This window comes from Ischnura elegans, chromosome 12 (genome assembly GCF_921293095.1).
Source record: "Ischnura elegans chromosome 12, ioIscEleg1.1, whole genome shotgun sequence".
Taxonomy (NCBI): Eukaryota; Metazoa; Arthropoda; class Insecta; order Odonata; family Coenagrionidae; genus Ischnura; species Ischnura elegans.
Window position 1 is genome coordinate 2283128 of NC_060257.1, and position 11653 is coordinate 2294780.

Genomic DNA, 11653 nt, shown 5'->3' on the forward strand with positions numbered 1-11653 from the left:
TTTATATTACTCTTTACTTAATCTTTCATTCTTAAAACGTGTATGTCATCAAGTCTTGTGCTACATGGTGCGTTGCATGCTTCTCGGGAGATCACACCACCTGCATGAATGTGGAAGAATAAGTTTTCTTGATTTCAAAAAATCATTGGGCGAAATGCGCCGCGGAAAGTAATTGATAAAACTGAAATCTTACGGCCTAGACGACAATGTCATTTCCTGGATAAGAGATTTTTTAGCGATCGCGTGGAAAGAGTAGCATTAGACGGCGCAGACTCCAACAAGGTTTAAGTTATTTCTGGCGTCCCTCAGGGTAGTGTCATCGGGTTACTCCTCTTTCTTCTCTATATCAACGGCATTGGTGAAAAAGTAGACAGTAAACTTTGATTACTTGCAGATGACACTGCAGTTGACGAGGAAATCCGTTGCATTTAAAATAGGGATGGCCTAACGACCGACGTTACTGCAATCCAAGCATGGTGCAATGCGTGGCAGCAAGAGTTAAGGTGAAAAAAACGTAGTTAAGGATTTATGGAAAATTAACTCCCCACAACAAATCTATTTCATCCAGGGTACCCAATTAAAGACAGTAGAATCGTAAAACATTTATGAATTAGCATCAATAATGATCAGTCGTGGAATAAACATATTTGAGAAACAACAGGTCAAGCTAATCGTGAATTGGGTTTTGTTAAGAGAATATTTGGAACGTGCTACCTCTTAAAACCCGTTTACAATACGCTGCCAGTGTTCATTAACTTTATGGAATACGCTTAAAAACAGAGTTAAAACGAGTACAGAGAAGAGCTGCCAGGAACGTGACCACTCTTATAACAACTCGAATGGGAATCTCTTTCAGACCATAGACTGAAAGGTAGCATATTTTCGACCTGACAGATTCCCATCCGAGTTGTTCTATGAGGGTGCACTCTCAATGAATTTTATTAGTGTGGCAATCCTGTGTCCTCCCCTCCGTTTGCGATGGCACAGCGATAAATGGAGGGGAAGTAGCCACGAATACCATTAACTTCATTATATGCACAGGCCGAACAATTTCCAAATAGGGAGAAATGCGGCTACATTTGGAAACCTTCATAATGATTTAACTCTCTAACCGCCCACAGGAAATCTGTTTAAAAATCGGCCCACTTTCACCTCTTTAGAGGTTGAAATTATTTAATTCCTTCAATTTATACCTTGGCCTGTAAATATCGGAAGCCATGACTCATCCTGAACGCCTCTCTGTCTCTCCCCTTCGCTCGCCGGTGTCTGCCACCTTGGATGCGGAAGTGGGTGGGGGGGGGGGGGGGGTAAACGGCTCTCCTTCCCGGCACTGTGATTTGTCAGATCTTGTTATTCGCTCTCCACTTCTTTCCTTGGTGACCTTGGCCAATTGAGAGCGGTGGAATGCGAGCGTCTTCATTCATATGTTTCGCGGAGACTGAAGACTACTCCCATGTTAGCGTTAGTTCGCGTGTTCAAGAAGAAATGGGATAAGGAGTGCTTTAACTTCATATCGTCGTAAATGGAGTAAACCAAGAGGACATTTCATGAGTTACTGTAAAATTCCTTTCTCTCTTTACGTCTCCCTTGAAAGTACTGCGTTTTAGGAAATGCAGTGCATCGAAATCTACATGGCAACCTCCACGCTGCGCTGCTTCAAGGGCGTTACCAGTGTATGTTCTCACCAACACCCTGCGAGTGCCCTCAGTAGCTTTCTTAAAAAAAGAAATGGAAGTGTAAAGAATACGTCAAGGTCGATATGTACTTAAAGTTTCCTCAGTTCGTTGTGTGCGTTGTTTTGTATGATACTTCCTGTCTCATAGAATGAATTATGGATGCTTATAGAGGGCTAACTATTGCCTAAAAATAAGTGAAGTGAGTTTGCAGCACCCGAAACTCTTTTATCGTGCATACTATTGAAAGCCTTGTGATGTGGCCAATGTATTTCTCCCATTTTCTTTTAAAATGCCTTTCTGGAATCTTCTTTTTCCTCTCCCGCTCTCTTTGGGTTCTCAGTACTCTCTTTCTCCAAACATTTTCTACCCTTTCAACATATTTGATCCTCTTTCGAAGTGAATGAACATAAATATGGTTTACCGTATTGAAATTCTTGTACAACTCAGCGCGGCTCACAAGTAATGCAGTCACACCGCATCTCATAGCAACCGCAATCTGTTAGCACAGAGAGACTTCCGTAACTGGTGCAAGATCGCTCTTGCATCGAGTGGGTGTTGGCGGGACACGATGGTATACCTAAGTCTAAATACACGTGATACCCGGCTAGCCTAGCCACCACCACGGTGGTTGGCAGGGGATGATCAATCACCAGCATGCGGCAATGCATACAAGGGGAAGAAGGGAGGATCCGCGGGACTGAGGAGTGTAGCTCGAATCAAGAAACGCGCGGCGCGGCTGGTGGCATGGGGGCGGGCGCCTTTGAGGCAGCGTTCCACCATGAAAGAATACGACTAAACGCTTCAACATTTTTCCAGAGAAATATAAAATGTTACGTTCACTTAAGAAAGCATTTTCTCTTGGCCGAAATAACTCAATATTCTAAATAAATGCATTAAGGCCTTATAGGCGCCTACGGCTATCCGACGTCGCACGAGCCTGAAACTTCTTTACAATTTTTTCTCACCATTTCGCACATTTTGAGGCCACTAACCTTTAAATCGCATCATTTTGAAAAAATAAGCGCCGGCCTAATGCGGCATGCAAGATAATCCCCACGTTCAACCACACGTTCACGAAAAGGCTAAGCATACTTAGAAATTGTGCCTCACCATTCATGCAAAGGCAAAAATTATCGACGGTTTTAATACCGATAGTATATGAATGCAAGGTGACTACAATGGAAAAATAAAAACATGTAATGAGTCGTCGTAGCTAGTGACACCGTTAACTTATTAATCGAGAAACTGTTGCTAACCCTGATAGTACGAGGCAATAAAGTAATTTTAAATACAGTTGTTTTTAGTCTATTTCTTATATTTTCTCGTGATTGCCTCTACCATAGTACCTACGACGGTAACCTTAGGGTACCTACGTTTCACGTCCTCGAAGAAAAATATGTTCTCCAAATTTACTAAATTTAGCCCACACTTCGCTCTACGCTCCTGTAAAGATACCCATCCTAACTCGCCTTTAACCTAAGAAAGGCTGCCATTTTTGTCGTAACAACTCATCACAAATATGGCCGCCCTCCGCTGTACTCTATTGATTTCACTTATCATCCTTCATTAGGGTCCCAAACGCTATCAGCATGTTCTGAGTGACGCCTTACTGGAGTCAGGCTGGTCATCCCCCTCTTCTTTCAATGGGATTTGCCGAGAATTCTTTTCACAAATGTACGGTTGGCTTCCACCATACTGATCGTACATGTTTACCACGAGAAAGATCCTGAGTAATGCTGACTCCAAAGTATTTAACGAGCTCTGTATTCTACAGTTCGGCCTCGTTAGCGGAGTATCTCCTCCTTGAAGATAGATCCTTTTCACAAAATTTAAATACGCTTCACTTTCCGCTATTTAATTCTAACTCCAAAGTACTGCACCATAAATTTACGTCAACGAGGTCCTTCTCTAACGCTAATCCATCGTAAAGGCCATATATTTCTCTGCATACAACCATATAATCTGCGAGGAGGCGGATTTTGCTCGTAACCGCGGTGGTAATATCATCAATGTGAAGTAGGAACAAAAGAGAATCTATAACACTTCCTTAGGTAACGTGAATAGTATACGAGCAAACTCCACTCAAAACTACCGTCTGTTCACGAACGTTTAAGAAATCCTTAATCCTACCTAATACGTGCTAATCTATACCGTATGTTCTTAAATTTAAATCGTCTTCAAATGCGGAACCTTAACGAGTGCTTTACGAAGTCTAAAATTATACCGTCAGCTTGACAATGTCTGTCATCCGAGGGCAGGATATCCTGAAGGAAAAGAGTTAGCTCGGCTTCAAAAGACTTCCCCTTTCTTAATCCGTGCTGTTTTCATGCTAACATATTTTGGCTATCTAGATGGCCCAATATCAAAATGAAAATAATATTTTCCTAGATGATACAACAAATGGAAGTATTTGAGATAGGCCTACGGTCACTTGTCTTTTCCCCATCTTCAATATGCGACGCGTTCGCGGTTTCCAAACTTTAGGTATGATGTGATCACTCAATGATTTTTCAAATTAAAATTGAGAGAGAATGAATTGATTTCCTCACAATATTCACGTATTTTTTTATTTGCGCTTCGTAATTAAGGTATGCATGATGTAATGAAATCCTGTTGCAGGCAGTTGAATTGCACGATATGGTATTTGATAATGTATATAATGAGCCATATATGAATATGTATAATGAGCCATAAGCGGGATGGATAGAGATGGAGAGATAAATGAAATGAGGAGGTAGCAGACGCTAACGACCAGCATAGGTATGAAACCCTCATCCTTGAAGGCCACTCCAACGCATTACAAAGTCGCCTCTCCATTGATTAGTGATGTCTGACCTCTGTCCGGACACTCTGACCGGAGGTAGACCTACTTTTTCCCTTCCGCGCTAAAGCCGTTTGTTTTCCGTTGACCCCACCCCAACGCCTCTCTTTCAAAGACATTCATTGCCGTGGAGAGGTCGACGCCCAATCGATCGAAACGTTGCCATGTGGACCGCATACCTACAAGCATTTTCAAATTTGAAAACAAAAATCCGTATAAAATTGTTCCCTAATTTATAATGGTCTTCGTGGTTTGTTTGTATTTTCCATATTTTTTAGCCTCTCTGACAAGCCAGGCGATGCCAGCAGAAAAGCCAGTGAATTACCGCTATACCATTTAATATGCGCCGATTGAATTCCCGAAAAAGAAATTGTCAAAACATACGAAAGAGTTTTTACTATAAAAAATTTAGAAATGACAGGGAAACGGCGAAACTATAGAGAGCGAGGATAAAGAATATGGTCGTACATGCGAGATTCAAACTATAATAAAAAGTTGGTGCTGTGAATGAAAATTCGTGTCCAAAGGCGTCTTGATCCCATCATCGACATAGCGAGACTGCGCAGAGAAAATATCGGTTCAAGATATTTATAAAATTGTAAGAAATTCTACTTGTGACCACTAATTCTTGTCAAGTAAACCAAAGACATACAAATACCAACAAGTTTTCAATTATGATGGCAGAATATTAAAAAAGTTTGAGCTATTCACTAATTCCATATAATCAATTTCTACGTTTCCTAAATTTTTAACTTTCCACAAGTATCGAATATATTCCCAATGCGTTATTTATTAATGTTTGTTAAGCTGCACCGACCTTTTACCCACCCTGCTGGCCACCGCGTCACATGAAAAGCGCGTGTTAACAAGGGTTAATATCTTTAAGATAGTATGGAGTAAAAATAAATTTAACCGTATTCAGTTGTCATCTCTAGTGCTTCCATTGGCTAATATTTTGGAAGTCATTACAACAGCTTCTCCGTAACGCAACGCGGAATTTTCTTATATTTCTCCGTCTTTCAGCATATATTAATTACTATTTTTGAATACTGATTCCGATTTTTTGATTAATTTTGAAAAAAAAAAATAATTTTTAAAAATTGATTTTCAAACCAGTATCAAAAGCCGACGCCGATTAATCTTAAATTGATTCTGGATTGAAATTTCAAAAATCATTCGAGACAATAATTTAGTATAATATTCATTTCTCATACCGATGTTGCAGGCTAAATGACCAGTTCCGCTTTGACATATTAACTACCCTGAGAGTGAAAACAACCAATATTACTTATTTTCCGCCCGTTCGAAGTAATTATTAGTGACAGAACCGTCGGGATTCATATCGAGAAAGTGAAATTTGAAGAGTGACACAGCATGGGGAGATGAAAGCATGGCAGCAACTGCACATTCATAAGCAACACAGCAAAGAGAATGGAAGTGAATGAAAGAGCATGAATGTATACTCACGTTTGAGAATGGGTTTGGGGTTGCTCAGCTTGCGTCGAAATCCGCCAATCACAAGACAACACCACACTCCGACCCAGAGAGCATTCCATCCTCCTATTATTCTATAGGCAGCATCATCCGGTTTCTATTCCGCAGCATAACCTGATCTATCCATTAATTTTTGCAGGGAAGACATCTCAAGGTTCAGCTCCTATCCCGGGACTCCCACAATGCAATATGGCCCATGACACTCGCACACTCAAAGAGAGGAATAATCCGAGAAGTAGGGAAAAATTAAGAGAGGCATATTAAGGTGCTTCGCGATGACCGCTATCGCCGGAAAGGCCGACATTCATTCACCTGAAGAGACACGTTGGAACTGATTCCACCGGTATCCTATGTTACATGATGGACTCTTTTTCACAGTAAATCGCCACCACTGATACAGTCATCCAAGTGGAACAACTGGACAGAACGTGAGTAATTGTCCACTGAGACGAAGAGAAACAGAAGTGAGATGTTGGATGGCCAGAGACGAAACCAGGCATGTTGTCACTTGCTCGAAATCACACTCCTTCACTGAGGACAAAGGCACTTCACCAACCCAAGCTGATGCTACACTACACTTAGCGATGAGCGTAAAGACTGGCGATTCGAGATTACACGGTCCGAGTAAGCGAAACGAGAGAAAATTGGAAAGCACGCATAATGCATTCCATGAGACAGGTCGCTGGCCAACTGAGCAATCGCTTGTCGATCTCAGCTTTGCCTCCTCTTTCCGAGGTGGCAGCACAGGGGGGGAGGGGGGCGACAGGAGGAGGGGAATGGCATGTGCGATCGCATGCTCTCTCCTGGTCGCCTCTTTACAACAGCACGAACTTAACGCACAGGAAAGAAAACAACCCATAGGTACTAGACGAAGAGTGCAGGCGATTTCGCACTCCGGTCGAAAAGGTAAACCTCGCCTTGCAACTCCAGCCCATTCTCCGCGGTAGACTAAAGGTGACTCAGCGTCACAGATTCAACCCCCCTCCAATGCCTTGTCGCCCCAATTTCTTCTTCACCTATAAGGCAACGATCAACTGATACTACCTCAATGATAAGTTAGAGATTTTTTTTTCTATCATATTAATAAGTTCAATATTCATTGCCTTAAGACTTCAACTTGAGAGATGTCTCAAATTTTTTCCATTTCATTTTATTTAATTGGTATTATTAAATAGTGGAGCATTCAAGTACAACCTATGCACATTATCGGCCATTTTTGATTGAACTCCCCGCAAATGTAAGCATTTTAAGCATTGCTTGACCCAAAAACAAGGAAATTGTTCACCCTTCCACCCCATTCTTTGGATTTCTAACGTTGCACTTGAGTTATTGGAATTGATAGGCTTACGCTTTCATTCTTCATTCATTCTTATACTTTTCCACAGACAGAAAATGGCATCAACATCAAACACCGTAGGTGACATAAAAAATGTGGCTAGCATAAATTTATTGACTAAATATCAAGAAGTATTTTTGACGACAATATCCCTGCGGTCACTCATCATAAATTATCCAGCTATCCTCTGCTTATTTCGTGAATGCCTTTGGCTGTGTGCACGAGCGTTGCTAAGGCACCCTACGAGGATAGACGGATCATGCTCCACAAGCAGCAAACGAAATACATCAATAAATTAAATTAAGAAGGGGGAGTAAACCTCTATACCGCAGTTAGCTTCGCTCATGATCTGCTGAGTGAGGATACATTTTCTCTCATTTATGCCGTTTTTTACATCCTATGAAGGAAAAGAATAGGATTTTTAGATAGATTGAAAGAGAGTAGACCTTATAGTGAATTGAAGAAGGCAGTGCTGGAAGGAAAGGGAGGCTCCCAGATCACTTCTCGAATACTCCATGGAAACCTACCTTAATCGGTAGAATCTTCTTATATAAAAACCAGCTGGTCACCAAATAAATATAACTGTTTTGATAAGAATTAAAATGATCACAGTCTCAAAATGTCGTCGCTAAATTCGTCAGACTTGGAATATGTGCTCAATATAGGGCTACTTGAGTAGTTCCATCAATTTTTTTCGTCAACGTATATAGTAACGAATCAATTCAATTAGAGAGCCAAGGTGAGGGCTTTGTTACCTTTCAATATGAACATAAAAAGTGGATTCTCTCAAAACTTTGCCAAATAAATAAGTGAAGGCCGTGATTTCACGGCATCGGCGCGGTAAACTGGAATTTCCGAGGTGAGAAAACGTATGGTCATTAAAATACCTTCAATTTTAGGAAGGTAATAAAAGTGAAATTCACTCTTTTTTAATTCACTCCAAAATAGTTACTTTTTCAACCATCCCAATCAAACGCTTATTGCGTAGGAACTTATTCTTCGCCCATTTTGTCATTTCGCAAATTTTAAATTAATGATGGTCCCAACAGTCACGCATTTGGTGAATAATGTGTACCTACAATTAACGGATATCTCAGTTTGGATATAAAAAAAACCTTGGATATACTTCTAAAATCAGATTCACATTTATTAACAAGCTACTTTGCCCAAACTTTATCAAATTCGACCCAGATATTCTAAACTTGCTGCGAGTATTGTTTATTTCGTAAGTGATTTAATGAAGCTACGTTTACAAATTAAAAAAACCTATGGCTTCAAGGCAATGTTTAGCGAGATTTGATGGCAATTTCAGACAGAAGAAAAGAAGTACGATTGCTGTTTCTCTAAGAAAAAATGACTGCTAAATTATTCGTCGCCACACTAAGAAAAAAATTCAGTAAATTATTGCACGATCTTAATTATGACTTCGCTGAAACTCGTCGAGTCATAATGGTAAACTTTCACTTAGTGGAAAAGAGCTGAAAATGCACTTTTTCAAGTGTATAACTTTCTTACGACGACGGCATATAGCATGCATAACTTCCCTATTTAACTTTGATTTATAGTGCATTGGCACGTTTAAGAATCTGTGGGCTTGTCTATATATATAAAATAAAATATATATATAAAAGAAAGTCGAAAATCGTGTTAGTTAGAACACTTATAACTCGAGAACGGCTGCACCGATTTCAATGAGATTTGGTTCTTTGGATTCGTCTCAGGCGGGGTTAACATATAGGCGATTAAAAAAAGGATAATGTCACAAAATAAATTCATCTCTTTCCTATGGGCATGCTTTTAGGAGTTATAGTAACACAACAATTGATAAGTCGGTCAAAACTACAAATTAAATAATTTGTTTTGTTTTTACCACTTTAATAACTGAATTTAGTAACAATATAACATTTTAATTACTAAATATATTCAAAATATTAATTAAATTGAAATTACATTTAAAAAATTTAATTCGAGCTGATTGTAAGCCCAGCCGTGGCCCAGCTCGAGTTGACACTTCACTCTCGTGTTTGTAAACAAATCTCCAAGCAATTGTTGACAAACGGTAATGTCCGTGTTCCTGTCGAGGAATCGAGTAATTTTAACTCATTTCCTTGGAATGATTGCAAATTAGTTTCAGCGGAAGGTGAGCTCATCAACAAAGAGTTCCAGAATACGATTGATCACCAAAAGAATCAAAGATGGTTGATTTAGCGAGCAAGAACGAAGATGAGGGTGACTAAAACGAGGTAAATTCAAATAGTTCGTACTCTGCATGGATTCCAATCTTTTAAATGTGTAACAAACGAAGACGAAATCACCAACTATCTATCTGAATATTTTAAGTCCTTGGACGTACCTGGCTTACCAAGGCACGATTTACAGAAAAATGTAGTTTCTGTGCTCATGATCTTTCGAAGCCTAAACCAACCATAACTATCCAACGGAACGTGTTTGATCATTAAAAAAATTGGTGATGAATGTGATTCACGCAACTTTACTCAAAGGAAAATTCAAAGGTTAGGAAGTCCTCATTCCGTAGATTCCATGATCTCAACTCATATGCCCTTTTGAGCTTAAACGTATTCAATTTACAACTCGTGTTGCATTCGTGATAACGATTAAAAAATCGCATGGTCATTCTTTCAGTTTTTGTGTTGTTTGTGCTCATGTGCTAATGAAAACCCATGATTTTCTCATGGTCAATTTAGCGTGCTATGTTCACGAGTCGATAAACCATCCTCTGTATTTCTTCCTTCGCTTCAAGTGCGTAGCGAGGATAGGGGGTTTTGGGCGTAGCTAATACCACGGGTCTGTAGGGTATAGAACACTCGCTAAGGTAAGCGGGAAGTGTGGGGGCACTTCCCCCAGACATTTTTTAAGATAAATGGTTCAAAATAGTGGGTTTTGTGGCTGTGTGAATAGTTAAATATGTTTTGTTTGTTAGTCATCCGTCCCCCAAATATTAATAACAAAATCTTTCATAAAAAAATTCTCTAAGCTCTTGGGGGGGGGGTTTATCCCCCAAAACCTCCCCTCGCTGCGTCACTGCTTTGCTTCACTATATTTATTTAGCTTCATCCGCTTCATCTTGCACCTGATAACAAAACAAAAACTGTTGTTTCTCAGAAGGTGCTTGACGCAAGACATTAAACCCGAATGTGTAGGGCTCACCGTGGTGCGTTTACGCATGCAGTACGTTTACACAGTGCATTTTTTCAAACAGAGATACTACAAACTGGCGCGCCTTAAGTCATTTAATGCGAATGCTGCTTCATAGGGGCTTTTCTTGCACGATTTTGAGCATCAGTCAAGCGTCGATCTGGGGTCGTGTAAACCTGCCCCCTGAATGGGCCAAGTGTATGCAACAGACTTGGACCTAAAAACATTTTTTTACAGCTAATAACGAAAATAGCCAACAACTGAATGCGTATAATTTTTATTTCATGAACTGCTTTATTAAACCACAATGCCCAAAATTTCTTAAGCTAAAACGTAAGAAAATTTGTTGAAAAAAATCCGCGTAAACGTGCTCCGATTCACCCTATGTAGATTCAATAAAGAAAATGTCTTTCTGACAAGCAATTTAGGTACTCATTTACGTAGTTTTATTGAATTTGTATCCTTATTTTATTATAATAAATTAAACATGATTAAAAACGATACAGCCGCTCTTGATTTATAAATGGTGTAAGTAAACTGTAAGTTCATTGATTGTTAGGCGGTACGAAGTTCGCCGGGTCAGCCAGTACTATAATAAATAATAAATTTATCATTACGCTGTTTATGCGTTATCAATTCACAACCTCTCCATACTTACTAGCCATACTTACCTCTCATCACGGATGAGGTATGAAGTCCACGGCGCACATGACTTCCTACCTGAATAGACTATCACATTGCCAATCAGTCATAATACAGCCCAAATGGAACGACCGTTCACTTGAAAAGTAGTGAGATAAGCACCCATAGCATGCCAAATAACATTATGTCGTGTAAAAAAGATAGGATCAAATTAATCACTACGTTCGAATTCATTAGAGACACAACACTAATATATGCATATAATTTATCGTCCACCTACGTTTAGGTTTGAGCAGAGTCAAGTTGGTCGTGGTAAGGGGAGCGCAGAAATGGGTAATTTTCCTTTCTACGCTATTAATATTTATCTTAAACCATAATTACAATGTTCACCTCGTATGTTTGGAGAAAAAACAATTTTTTCATAACCTTCAGTATAACCTAAGTAGCTACTATTAAAACATGACTCGTCCAAGTGGGACATGAATATTTTCGAACGGAACAGTCCCAAGTATATTAATGACTTCAATA